Below are 15140 nucleotides of genomic sequence, written 5' to 3' on the forward strand. Positions count from 1 at the left end.
AAAAAAAACAAACAGTATAAAAACCAGACAGAAATATAACTTTCATAGATAAAACTACAGAGAATGTAGGCAGGTATTTTACCTTCAAAGTAAATGTTTCCCTGACTTCTACAAGGAAAATGTGTACATTAGACTAAAAAGGATAGTGAATTTGGGAGTAAAAATTATTTCAAAATAATTGGAATGGAATATTATGAAAGGTTGGCTCTGTATTTTTCCTTTCATTTTAAAGCACTTGAAGCTCCCAGCAACTAAAATTGTAACCATATATTAAATGTTTTCTGTAGCCACATCAGATCCTTTATATTGGAAGTGAGAAAGAAGAGGACAACAGAAAGGAGTTCCTCTCTGTCCCAGGATGCTGGCCACTGTCATTATAGCTAGAGCTTGACCTATCTTTTATCTGCCTTTTCCTATTTGTTTCCTGAAACCAGTGTAGGAGGCCTTCTCTCTTGGAAAGGGATAGTTATCTTGCAGTGTGTTCAGAGTAGGGGGCTAATATCATCTCTTTTACTTCCCAGTGATGGGGCAGTGACATACCAAGTGATAAGGGAAGACAGAATAGTGGGAAAGACCTGCCCCAGGGGAAGGCAGTAAGGGAAGGGGACCATTATTGTGTTTGGAAAATTAGAAAACAACAATAATAAAACTGGCTAAAAAGGCATCCTGTTTTTCATGTGCATCATGTACCAGCAATTTTAAGTAATATCAATGAAAAGATAATCCTGTTTGCAGAGTCACTTGCTTCCACTTTAGTGCCCCCTCTACTTGGGTGCTCCCCTTGGTTAGGGTGAGAGTGGAACTCTCGTCTCTTACATCCTAGGCAAGTTAGGATGGGGTGAGAGGTCTCAAGCTCTCTACTCTAGACCTTTTGCTTGTAATGTGGACATAATGGCATTATTCTGAGCTATCCTCATTTCTGTTGCTCTTCCCAATGTGTGGGTAACATCTTTCTCTGCCAATGCTTGGAGCTTTTTATTCACTTACTAAAGGGTGTTCTGGCTCCTTTAGTTGAGAGAATCTTCTTTTGAGGAATTTGAAACAAGTTGCGAAAGGCTGACTTGAGGGCACTTAAGTGAAGCCACTTGATAGCTTACTTCAGTCAACAATTAGCTACTCAACCTAGTCAAAGCATATTTGAAGCTCTCCTGCTTCAGAGTAAATTTCCCCACTATCTAGAACACTGTCCACAGAAGTTGGTGGAGGTGGAGGTAGACTTGCAGCCTAATTCTAGAGTGCTGGAGCCCAACTCCAGAGTATCTTCAGGAATGATACCTCAGGGTTCCAGCTTTGACCATGTCTTTCTGTGGAGATAAGACCATATCTATATAGCTGAGACTGTGAAGATGACACAGGATCAAGCTTGGCTTTTATTTGGCTGTACATAGGGTTGCTTTGAGTCAGAGCCAAATAAAAGGGACCTAACAACAACAACATATGTGGGGGAGGTCCTGAATGGCACAAATTATTACCACACTCAACTGCTGACTGAAGGTTGGAGGTTGGAGTCCACTCAAAGGCACTCCAGGGGAAAAGCCTGCCAATCTACTTCCAGAAAATTAGCCTCTGAAACCCTTTATTGGATCATTGTTCTACACTGACAAACACAGATTTGTCATAAATCAACTCAAGAGTAACTGATGTAGGCAGAGAAGGGCAATGCCTACACTTGAGTCAAGGAGCATCAAGACCTATGCAACTACCTGTACCAGCAATAGAAATAGGAGCTCAGGATGACCTAGGGCTGGATTCCTTGATGCATGTTAAATACAGTGAATGGTCTTTTCTTTATCTCTTTATGAGTCACTTATGCCTTTTAAAATGGAATGCACTCACTCCTCAGAAAAATATACACCTTTTTATCTGCACAGAATTTTCCATGCCACTTAAATTGAGAATCCATTCAAGAAGAATACTATACAGGGTCAAATTCTCCACTAGAGCATAAGGAGGCACAGTCTATAATTTTTTGAGGTGGCCCATTAAAATGTTTCATCTCTTTTAAAGTCAGAAGGGAGAGAAATGTACAGAAGGTCAAAGTAAATGTTTTAATATGCAAAGCAGTTTCTTTATACTACTGCAATAGTAAATACAAATTTTAACCTTTTTTTCAAATGGTGGAAGTGCTTACAAAGGCTCATGAAAGTCATGATGTGACTTTTAAAAGACCTGTTGTTTCTTCAACAAGATGGAAAAGGAAATTTTCGGTTTTATCTGGAATGGAAAGATACCTCGAATGAATAAAGCATTCTTGAAAAAGAGAAACAAGGTAGGAGGCATCACACTCCCTGATTTCAAATCCTATTACACAGCTGTAGTGGTTAAGACAGCATGGTGCTGGTACAGTGACAGACAAATAGATCAATGGAATAGAATTGAGAACCCAGAAATCAGCTACTCTACCTATTATCAACTGATTTATGACAAGGAGACAAAACCAGTCAAATGGGGAAGCATGTTGTTGCGTACTGTAGAGCCAAAGCCAACCCATAGCTGACCGTATGGAGGATTTTCAGAAGCAGTTAATCACACAGGAGGAGATTGCCCATCCTGCTCCCATGGCCTTGAATCCTGTGCCTCTGAGATTGCAGCATGGATTTTTGTCATTAGGCCACCAGAGCTCCCTAGTTTTGCCAAATTGGAAAACCATCTAGAAAACTCAAGCAAGACCTATACCTCACACCATACACAAAACCCAATTTAAGATGTATCAAGGACCTAGGAGTTAAATCAATGACTATAAAGTTTATCAGAAAAAAGCTTGGAAGAACTCTAGAAGCCCTAATCGAAAGTATTAACAGTCTTCCAAGCATAATAAAAAACCTCCAGCCAGGAGGGAATGAAATAGATGAATAGGAACTTCTAAGAATCAAATCCATATGCACATCAAAAAACTTCTCCAGCAGGGTAAAGAGGTAACCCACAGATTGGGGAAAAATATTTGGTAATGACATATCTGATAAAGGACTCAGATCTAAAATTTAAAGAATATTTTAGCACATTAACAAGAAAAATGTAAACAAACCAATCACAAAATGGGTACAGGATATAAACAGACACTTAACCAAACACGGCTTTCAGAGGGCAAACAGGCAATGAAGAAATGTTCAAAATCCCTAGCTATCAGAGAGATTCAAATCAAAACAACTATGAGATATCAGCTCACCCCAGCAACATTAGCAACGTTCCACAGAGCAACAAACAACCAATGTTGGCAAGGTTGTGGAGCGATTGAAACCCTTATTCACTGCTGGTAGGGATGTAAAATGGTGCTACTACTATTGAAGGAAGTTTGCCACTTTCTCAAACAGTTGGAAATAGAAATAACAAGCTGCTTCCTGACGCCACATTCACTCCAGAGAGCTGCTTGCCAATGCCACACAGGAGAGCTGCTGACTTATGTTGCACTCGTGCCAGGGAGCTGCTAGCTGATGCTGAGCTCGTACCAGGGAGCTGCTAATGCACACTCTGGGGAGTGGTGTGCTAGGGAGAGCAGGAAAGCTGGAATCTGAGTGAGTGTGATCTCAGAACTTCAGTCTTGTAGTTGCCAGCCCCTACCCAGAACTCTGGTCCCACCACCGCCAGCCCATGCCCAGAACACCACTCCCAACACACACTGGGAGCAATGCTGGAACTTGAGTGAGGTATTTTCGGGGGGGGAGGGGGTGTCACTGCTGTCCAGAGAGAGTAAAACAGCTGGAGCTCGTTCTTGAAGGGAAAACCTGGTTTTCTAATAATGTCTCCACTCTCTGCCTAGCATCTCCTCATGTCCAGTCTATCAACTGCCTTTAGCCCAGAAGACCTTGGGCTACCCTAGATGTGGCAGTTGTCTGATTGAGGAGGTTGCTTCCACAGGCCTTTTGAAGAACTCTACCACAGTGATATCATGTAGGAAGCAGGCTACCTCACCACCCTACACAAACCCAAAGCAAGAGGTCACCCCAAAAGGGTGACACAGTAGCAATGGATTTCCTGAAGCCAGAGAGTATGATGGAACTTTCTGACACAGATTTTGAAAGAACAATGATTGAATATTTTCAAGAATTACAGGGCACCACAAGAAAAACCAGAAGGAGCTTAAAAAAACATTACAAAGCAATGCAGGTAAAATAAATGAGACATTAGAGGCTCTGGAGAAACAAGAAACCACAATCCAAAATATGAGGTCCAATGTTTCAGATGCTGTCAAAATTATGGCGGGACACATGAACAGGGTTGAAAAGATTAAACACAGAACCAGTGAATTAGAAGATAGAATTGTCACCACTGATTTGCTAGAACAAAAAGCAGAATCAAAAAAGGAAGGGAAAAAGAAGAAAACCTAAGAAAAATGTGGGACACCATCAAGAAAAATAACATACGCACCATCGGAATCCCAGAACAGGAAGAAGCAAGTAAAGGCACCAAAAAAGTTGTGGAAGAATTACTAAAAGAAAACTTTCCAGGCATAATGAAGAATGAGAGAATATATATTCAAGAAACTGAGTAAATACCATATAGAATAGACCCCAAAAGAAAAACACCAAGGCATGTCATAGTTAAATTTGCCAGAACCAAAGATGAGAGAATTCTGAAAGCAGCAATGGAGAAACAAAGAGTAACCTAAAAGGAAGAACAGATAAGATTAAGTACAGATTTCTCAGCAGAAACCATGCAACCAAGGAGACAGTGGAATGACATATATCAAACACTCAAAGAACACGTGTCAACCAAGAATACTGTACCCAGCAAAATTGTCCATCAAATATGAAGGCGAGATCAAGATTCCTAGAAAAACAGAGTCTAAGGGAGTTCGTAAAAATGAGACCAGCATTGCAGGAAACACTGAGAGACATCCTTCCTGCAGAGGTGCAACAGAAAGCAGGATGGACCAAAGTAACTAGCAACAACACCAAAAAGAACTCAACAAAATGATACCAATGTAACCTTGCCTCTCAAAAATCACACTGAATATAAATGGTTTAAATGCACCACTGAAGAGAAAAGAGTAACAGATTGGATTAAAAAAAAAACACATCAATTTGCTGTCTACAAAAGATACACCTGAAGACTGAAGATAAAGACTAAAAAGCAAAGGATTAGAAAAAATATACCAAGTAAATGGCAACCAGAAAAAAAAGCAGGAGTGGCGATATTAATTTCTGATAAAATAGATTTCAATGCAAAAACCATCATAAAGGACAAGGTCCCTTCAATCATCCTTCATCCCCCCATGGGGCCAAGTCAGCAAATTAGGGATTCTCATGACTCTTTGCTTCTCAAGCTAGAAACCCTTTTGCACTTATCCATGCACATGTGCATACTAGGTCACCAATGCTGATGCAATATGTCCAAACTCACCCTGTCTCCTCATTGCTGCATGCCCCCTACTTCCGTTTTAGTGGACCTAGATAATCACCACAAGTGAGCGTACTCATCAGCTCTCTTTGACTTCAAGTCCTAGAGGTGCCCTCTGATAGACACAAATATTTCCCTGCCTCAGAAGTCAAACTGCTTGTTTCAGTTTTAAAAAGTCAAAGTCTCTTTTTATCCTTGATTCAAATGCAAATCTCCTCAGAATACTGGATGGGACTTCATATACTCCAGGTTAAGCTAAATGCCCTCTACCAAATTCTTTTACTTTTAACGACCATTTTGCAGGGTAAAACTTTCCTTTTTGGATATCTAATTAATAGTTAGCTGAAGGCAGGAACTACACACTTTTTAAATATACAATATTCAGCATTCATTTTTACAATTTTAACAATATTCCTACACAGAAGAAACCTAAGAGACAGCAATACCCATAAAGTTAAAACAAGAAGAACTTTAATCATTTTTGTAATATATTTTAACATTGCTATATGGAAGAAACAGGAATAGCAATATTCATAGAGTTAAATAAAAAATCTTTTAAAGAAATTCCCAGTTTTAACGTAAATCTCCACCCTTAACTCATGTATTATATATGGTCTCAGGCCTTGCCATTTGCCTCAGGCCAAAAGCAGCTTCGGCATTTCTTTTCATGCTGGTAACAGGAAAGTAACCATTTAACTGTACTTCTCAAGTGCCTAACTTCTTACAGAATCCCATACTTCAACAAGTCTGGAACCATTGAAATGAATCCCACTTCTGACACCAACTGTAGAAAGAGCCAAGGCAGCATGAGGATGGCCATATCTGACTTTTACCAACTCCACAGAGGAGCTGTCACCATCAATAACATCCACAACACAAAACCAATTCCCATGAGGTCACATGTGTGCCCTACACTCATACCCCTCTTTCTCCTCATTGCATCACCAATTTTACTGCTCTATTGGGTCAGAAATCCATTGTGATATGTCACATACTACACAGAAGCTTATTAAGGAAGCCAAAAGGCACTTCAGACTGGCAATGAGATACAATAACTCAGTCAGGATAGCTTCCAAATTGTACTGGCTGACACCCCAGCCTCTAGGTCATTGTTACAAAGGTTTTGGTCCTACCAATTAAAGCTATCCCCCAGAGTCATCCAACAAACTTGAACATGGGTTTTTAGTTCTGGTTCTGTGTGGTAGCAGTCACATGATCAGCTCTGTCTCATGTTGGGTCTCTGGTTCTCTGCTTCAGCTCCTGCTGCTGCTCCAGGAAGCCCCAGTCTGAGTGGTACAGGTCCTGAGAGATGCACATGGCTACACCCTCTCCAAGACATATCTGTTTGTTTTGGGTAGCCTATCACGTGTTCAGTACTCTTCTCCAACACCACAGTTCAAAGGTGTCAGTTCTTCTTCTGTCATCCTTAGTCATTATCCAGTTCTCAGATGCAAGCAAGTAACTGAAAAGAACACGGCTTGAATCAGGCACACCTTAGTCCTCAAACTGACATCATTGTTCCTTAATATTTTAGAGTTCCTTGACTATAGACTTTCAAAGTGCAGTACATCTCCTGATCTGACTGCTGTTACCAAATGTATTTATTGTGGATCCAAGTAAGATGAAGTCATTGACAGTTTCAGTCTTTTCTCCTTCTATCATGATGTTGCTATTGGTCTAGAGGTGAGAATTTTTGTTTTCTTTATATTGAGATGCAATCTATATTGAAGGTGGCAGTGCTTAAGCTTCTGCAGCAAGTTCTTTAAGTCCTCCTCACTTTAAATATGCAGAGTCCTCTCATCCACATAATGAAGGTTATTGATGAATCTTCCTCCAATCCTGATGCCACATTTTTCTTCACAGAGTCTGGGTTCTCAAATAATTTTCTCAGCATACACATTAAATAGCTATGGAAAAAGGATACAACCCTGATGCACATCTTTCCTTATTTTAAACCATGCAGTATTCCCTTGCTTTGCATAATAGCCTCTTTGTCTAGGCATAGGTTTCACATGAGCACAGTTAAATGTTCTGAGATTCCCATTCTTCTCAAAGCTAGCTATAATTTGTTATGATCCATATAGTCAAATGCTTTTGCATAATCAATAAAGGGCAAATAGACATTCTTCTGGGAGTCTTTGCTTTTAGCCAGGACCCATCTGACATCAGCAATGATATCCCTGGTGCCACTGTCTCTTCTAAATCCAGCTTGAAAGTCTAGCTGTTCCCTATGTACTGTTTTTATGTACTATGTACCATTTTTGAATTCAGCAATACTTTGCTTGCATGTGATAATAAGGATATTGTTTAATAATTTCCGCATTCTGTTAGATCACCGTTCTTGGGAATGAGAACAAACATGGATCTTGTACAGTATGTTAGTCAGGCAGCTGTCCTCCAGATTTCCTGGCATAGACTGGTAAGCATGTCCAGGGGTACACCTGTCATTTGATACATGTCAATGTATCCCATCTATTCCTGGGGCCTTATTTTTTGCCAATGCCTTCATTGCAGCTTGAACTCCTTCCTTCATTATAATTGGCTCTTGATCATATATCAACCAGTTGATCAAATATCAATTAGTTCTTTTGGGTACAGTGATTCTATGTATTTTAACCATCTTTTTTTTATGCTTTCTGAGTCACTCAATATATTGCCCATAGCATTTTTCAACATTGTGACTTGAGGCTTAAATATGTTTTTTAGTTCTCTCAGCTTGAGAAATGCAGAGTGAGTTCTGTGTTTGGGTCCATAGTTGTTCCTATTTCCAAGGAAGGTGATCCAACTAAATGGGGAAACAATATAATTAATATCACTTGCAAGCAAAATACTGCTGAAGATAAATAAAAAATGTCTAGACCAGTACATAGATAGAGAACTGCAAATGTTCAAGCAGGATTTAGAAGAGGCCATGGCACCACGGATATCATTGCTGATGTCAGATGGATCTTGGTTGAAATCAAAGAATCCCAGAGGAATGTCTATTTGTGCTTTATTGACTATGCAAAGGCATTTGACTCTGTGGATCATAACAAGTTGTAGCTGTCATTCAGAAGAATGGGGGTCCCAGAGCACTTAATTGTGTTCATGCAAAACCTATACCTGCACCAGGATGCTGTTGTGCAAATAGATCAGGGGAACTCTCTAAATACTCTATGGTTTCAGAATAGGAAGGGAATGCATCAGGGTTGTATTCTCTGTCCATACCTATTTAATCTGTATGCTGAGCAAATAATTTGAGAAGCTTGACACTATGAAGAGGAAAGTGGCATCGGGATTTGAGGGAGACTTACCTGCACTATGCCTATGACACAAGCTTCCCTGTTTCAGTAAGTGCCATGTGAACAGGAGCCAATGGTAATGAAGGAGCAAGTGGAAGCTCCATTGAAGGCACTGGCAAAAAAGAAGGCCCCAGGTATTGATGGAATACCAGTTGACTTGATTCAATTAACAGATGCAGCCTTGGACATGCTCAATAGGCTATGCCAGGAAATTTGGAGAACAAATGTTTGGCTTACAGTTTGGAAGAGGGACAGGTATTATAGGAATAGTCAATAAGCCCTCAACACTATTAGTCATAAAGGAAATGTAAATACTTTCTACCAACTAAAATAGGATAAATTAAAAATACGAATGATACCAAATATTGAAGAGGATGTGGAACACCTGGAATGTTCATCTATTGCTTTTGGAGATGTGAAATATAAATGTAAAATATTCTAAAAATAAAATTCTGATTAGGGAGCTCTGGTGGCCTAGTGGCAAGAAGCTGTACTGCAATCCCAGGGGAACGTGGTTTAAATCCACCAGATGCTCTGCTGGAGAAGGAGGGGCCATCTCCTCCTGTACCAGTCAGATTTGATTTGACGGTACACACACACACAAAATTTTTAAAAATAAAATTCCGATTAACATTTTGTGATGCCATTTTGTATGTGCTTATGAAGTTAAACATGGACCTCCTTTATGACTAGAAATTATATTCCTGGTAACTTACCCAAAAGAAATATAAATGTATGCCCTAAAAAGACTTGTTTGCAAATTTTTATAGCAGCTTTAGAGTGATAGATTAAAACAGAGAGCAATTTAATAGAATCTCAACAAAAAATTGATAAAGAAATTGAGGCATAGTCATATAATAAAATAACAGTGAGTTTAAAAAAAGAAATGAAGTCCTGATACATGCAATTAAAGGAATGGATTTTTAAAAATATGTGGATGAATGATAAAAGTCCAGAGACAACAAAGTTTAGGCAGTATGAGTCCATTTATTGAAAAGTTAAAAAAAATTAAAAGGCAAAATTTCCGTTTTTAAAAGGAAAATTAAATCAGATGAATGATTATCTTTGTGTTTTTGTTGTTAGATGCTGTCAAAGGCATTATTTACTGGGAAAGGGCATGAAGAAACTTTCTAGGGGAATGGGTATATTCTGAGTGTTAACTGTGGTGGTTGTGACACGTCAAACCTCATCAAACTGTACACTATCAGTTGTCAAGTGGATTCTAACTCATGGTTACCTTGTGTGCTTCAGAATAGAACTTCCTTGTAGGGTTTGCAGTGACTGTGATCTTTCATGAATAGATTTCCAGGTCTTTCTTCTGAGGTGACTTCAGGTGTCTTAGAGCTATAAACCTTTTGGTTAGCTCCATTTGTGCCACTCAAGGACTCCTTTGAAACCTTTTTTTTTAAATAGTATCATCTAGCTTGACTTTATTTTCTAAATGTGGCCTTAAACAAACTTTTAATTGCTTACCCCCAAAAACTCAACCCTCAGACTCTTGCTCTAGGGTCCTGAGAGGTCTTCTCTAGGGCTCAAGAGCAGGAAACAGACATGCCTCCACACGAGTCCCAGATGCTGCTCCCCAGCCATCTACTCCTCAACTGTCTCAGGCAAATTGCCTGCCTGATTGCTTCTTCCTTGGATCCTCCTGACCTCCCCTCTCCATGAATCAGCCTCTGCTCCCTTATTGCAGCAGGTTGGGGAATTGCATGCAACTCCACCTCTCCCTGGGTTCTAAGAACGAAAATTGAATTGAGCCTGATCTTTGTGAAGTGGAAGAACCAGGAAGTTCAGGTAACTGTCGTTCCCATTTGCCTAGTAACCAAACTATCCTCTGCGGTTCCCTAGTCAGATGTAGAATCACACATGCAGATATAAACATTCCAGAAGACCTAAAGTCTGTTTTTAAAGTAAATTCTAATCCTTTATTCCAGTCTTTCTTTGGAGCTCAAAGGGTCTTTCCTTGACTCTTAATGTTGGATACACTCTGGCGTGATCGAATGGCTCAGTGGGATTTTCCAAAGCATTTCTTGTCCCTTTCTGACCCATTCGTCCCTCAATAACCAGAAAGATCTTATTAAAATGTAAATCTTATCACATAATTCTCTAGTTTAAAGCTTTCCCATGGCTTGCCCTGGCCTACAAGGCCTGTGTGAGCTGGCCTCTGTCACTTCTTCAACCTCATCTATCCTCTCCCTTTCCCCTTCCCCCACTGCCTCTTTTTACCTTAGAACTTGTGTTTGTTGGTCCCCTGTCTGGAAAGTTCAGTCCCTACACCTCAGCTCTTTGTATGGCTGCCCTTCTTCATTCCTAAGATTTCAGGAGAATAGTCACTTCTTCAGTCCTCTTTGCTAGCTCTCTCATAAGTCTGTTTTATGATACTCTTTAATTCTTTCATAACATACATCACCGTTTGTAACTGTATTTTTATTTATGTGGTTATTTCTTACAAAGTCTTTCTCACTAATATGTGTCTATGAGAGCAGAAATTCTTTTTTGTTTTTTATTGCATGTTTTCCTTTTTTCCCTCCATGTCCAGAACTGTTGTTCTTATGTGCCATTAAGTCACCTTCAACTCATAGCAACCCTATGTACAGCAGGTCTGAAGCCTGCCCTGTCCTGAGCCAGTCTCACTGACTCGACACACCTACCCCCATTATTCCAGTTACTGTGTCCATCCATCTCATCCGTGGTTTTCCTCTCCTGTGCTGTCCCTCCACCCTTCCAAGCATGATGTCCTTCTCCAAGGACTGGTCCCTCCTGGCCATCTGCCCAAAGTATGTGTGATGGAGCTTCAAAATCCTTGCCTCCAAGGAGCAGCAATTCTTCCATCTTCCTTAGTCATTGTCCAGCTCTCTGATGCATAGCGTGTAATTGTGAAGACCATGGCCTAGATCAGGCATACCTTAGTCCTTACTGACATCATTACTCTTTAGTACTTTGGAGAGGTTGCTGAGAGCAGACTTCAACAATGCAATTCATCTTTTGATTTCCTGTGTGCCAAGAGTGTTTATTATGGACCCAAGCAAGTTGAAATTGTAAACAACTTCAATTTCTTCCTCATCTATCATGGTGCTGCCAATTGGCCCAGTGGTGAGAATCTTTTTCTTCTTGGTGTTGAGCTTCAGTTTATATTGAAGACCACAGACCTTGACCTTCTGAAGGAAGCGCTTCGGGTCCTCCTCAGTTTCGGCAAGCAAGGTTGTGGCATCTGTGTACTACAGGTTATTGATGACTTCCTCCAATCCTGATGCCACATTCCTCCTCATAAAGCCCAGCCTCCTGAATGATCTGTTCTGCATATAAATTGAAAAGGTGTGGAGACAGGATGCATTCCTGACACATTCCTTTCCTGATTTTGAACAATGCAGTGTTTCCTTGCTCTGTTCTAAGGACTGCTTCCTGGTCTTGAGTATAGGTTTCACATGAGCAAAATTTGTTGTGATATGCACAGTCAAATGCCTTTGCATAGTCAATGAAACACAGACAGACATTCCTCAGGTACTCTTTGCTTTCAACCAAGATCCATCAGACATTGGTGATAATGTCTCTAGTGCCATGGCCTTCTAAACCCAGCTTGTATTTTTGGTATTTCTGTTGATGTACTGTTACAGTCATTTTTGGATAATTTTCATCAGGATTTTGCTTGTGATATTGTTTAATAATTTCCACACTCATCAGATCACACTCTTGGGGGGATAGGAATAAATATTGATCTCTTCTAGTCAATTGACCAGGTGGTTGCCCTCCAGATTTCTTGGCACAACCTAATGAGCATGTCCATAGCAGTATCTGTTTGTGTCAATATGCCAACTAGTATCCCATCAATTCCTGGGGCCTTGGTTTTTTTTCAAATTCTTTCAGAGAAGCTTGAACTTCCTCCTTCATCATCATTGCCTCCTAATCATATGTTTTTTTCATGAAATTCTTCTGTTTCAGCCAATTACTTTTGGTACAATGACTCAGTGTACTCCTTCGATCTTCTCTTAATACTTCCTGGATCATTCAGTATCCTGCCCATATCATCCTTAAGTATTGAAACTCGAGGCTTGATTTTTTTTTCTTTAGCTTCTTCAGCTTAAGAAATGCCAAGCAAGTTCAGCCCTTTTGATTTTCCAACCCCAGTTCTTTGCACATTTAATTATAATACTTTGTTTTCCTGAGCCACCCTTTGAAACCTGCTCAGCTCCTTAACTTCTGCTTTCTTCCCTATACAAAGAACTAGCTGTCCTGCTCTCTTCCCTAAAGAAAGAATGAACTGCCTAGAACTAACCAAAAAGAAAACTAATCTCACTGCCATCAAGTAGGTGTTGACTCATAGCAACCCTCTATTGTATTTCCAAGACTGTAAATCTTTACAAGGAAGGAGAATTCCCATCTGTCACCAATAGAGTAGCTCCTTATGCCTAGCACAGTGCAGTGCCTCAAAAATATCATTTAAATGCAGGAACTTGTATGCTAAAGGTAATGTCCATGTGTGTTCTGTGTACCTCTTTGAACCCCTGTTTCTCTAATTATGTTCTTGTTGTTACATGCCATTGAGTCAGGATTGACTGATAACTGACCCGCCTGTGGGTTTTCAGAGGCAGTAAATTATATGGAAGAAAGTGCCCATCCATCTCCTGCAGCACAACTTCTTATCACAAGGCTGCCAGAACTTCTAATGATGTTCTTAATCCTTCATATTTTTATTCTCTCCGACTCTCCAGGCTTCCATACTGCCTTCAAGAACATCTCAAATTTCTTATAAAAAGAAGGTGAATTCCCCCCTCCTTTGATTCTCTTGTCATCTTATGATGTTTCCTTACGTTCAAGCACCACACATGTTGTATTTACCACTGCCACCATGGCCTGGCCAACTATTTTAACCCTCTGGGGCCTAATTTTTATCTATTCCACTCTAGGAGCCACTGTCCAGAAGATTCTGTCTTGGTTTTGCATCCTTTTACAACCCTGTATCATTTGGAAATGTTTATTCATCACATCTTTAAGTCCTCTCACCTTTTATGTCTGTCTCTTCTAATTTCTCTTCTGTTTAGAAATTCTTCTTAGTATTTTTTTTTAATATATTTGACATCCTCTTCTTACCCAAATGAAGTCCTTTGGGGTCCTTTTTGTGCCTTCTTCCTTTTCCCCTTCTTTTCTCTCTATTTTTGCAAGTTATACACCCTTTGATGTAGTCGTTCCCAATGAAGATATCTGAGAGATGATTAGCCAGTCAGTTGTAAATATATTTCGGTGAGATAGAACATTCTTAGTTAGGTCATAACCCTCATATGACATAAGGGATGTTTCCCTGGGGTGTGGCATGCATTACTTTTTTTTTAGAAGAGATAAAAGAAGAGAGAGGGAAGTAGAGAGAGAGGACTTGCTTGAGTTTATCCAGAAGAGTCTGAAGCACTGTACATCGTTTCAATGCAAAACCCTATGCTGAGACACTCCTCAACACTGAACGAGGCCAAGACGTATGGATCTCCAAGGAAAAACGAGCTTACAGATACTAAAACTCAAGCTAATTCAGCTGTTGCCAAGTTGGTTCTGACTCATGGCAAACTTCCATCAAGTTTCCAAGGGTGTAAATCATAACAGCAGGAAGTTGCCCGTCTTCGTTCCATGGAGCCACTGATAGGATTGAACTGCAGCCTTTTCATTGGGAATGTAGCTCACTGTGGCCTGTGTTGTAAGTGCTCACTATGTGAAAGGAAACAAGAACATTCTTCCAGAACTTACAGAAAGAAAATGCTTTTCCCTAGATATGACACCCTAAATTCATACTTCTGGCCTCCAAAACTGTAAAGGAATACCATTCTGTTTGTTAAAGCCATCCACTTGTGATATTTCTGGTATCGTAGCACTAGTGAACTAAGATGCTTTTCAAGCTCCCTAGAAGGACTTATTGCACAGTAGCTAAACACTCATTTTCTAAGAGAAACATCTGTGGTTTGAACTCATTAGCTGCTCTGTCGGGAAAAGATAGAGCAGTCTGCTTCCATACAGAACAAAGTCTACCCTGTCGTATAGGGTTACTGTGATTCAGAATCTACTAAATAGCAATGGATTGTCTAGTTCAAAGTCTTCTTCCTCTTTGAAACAACTCCTAACTGGATTTGTAATCCTCTTACTTTTCTCTCATTTCACTAAACATCAGTGACACTTAGCATATTAGTACTTCCAACTTAGCTCTTGCTATAGTAGCCAGAAGGAGCCATGGTAGCACAATGGTTAAGTGCTTCACTATTAACCAAGAGGTTGGTGATTCAAACCTACCAGTCTCTCCAAGGCAGGAAGATGTGGCATAATGTTCCATGATAATTGACAGTTAGAAACCCTCTGGGGGCAGCTTTCCTTTGTCCCACAGGGTCACTAAGAGTTGAAATTGACTCACTATCAACAGATAAAACAGCCATGTTTTCTAAACTAGAAATCAATATTCCTGCTCTGACAAGACTGTTCTTTAATGTATGTATTTTATTAGCTAGAAAATGTGACAACAGCATAAAAACAAATTTTATTCAAGTGTAA

This window comes from Elephantulus edwardii, unplaced genomic scaffold (assembly GCF_000299155.1).
Source record: "Elephantulus edwardii isolate Elephantulus edwardi_28Jun2011 unplaced genomic scaffold, EleEdw1.0 scaffold00016, whole genome shotgun sequence".
NCBI lineage: Eukaryota > Metazoa > Chordata > Mammalia > Macroscelidea > Macroscelididae > Elephantulus > Elephantulus edwardii.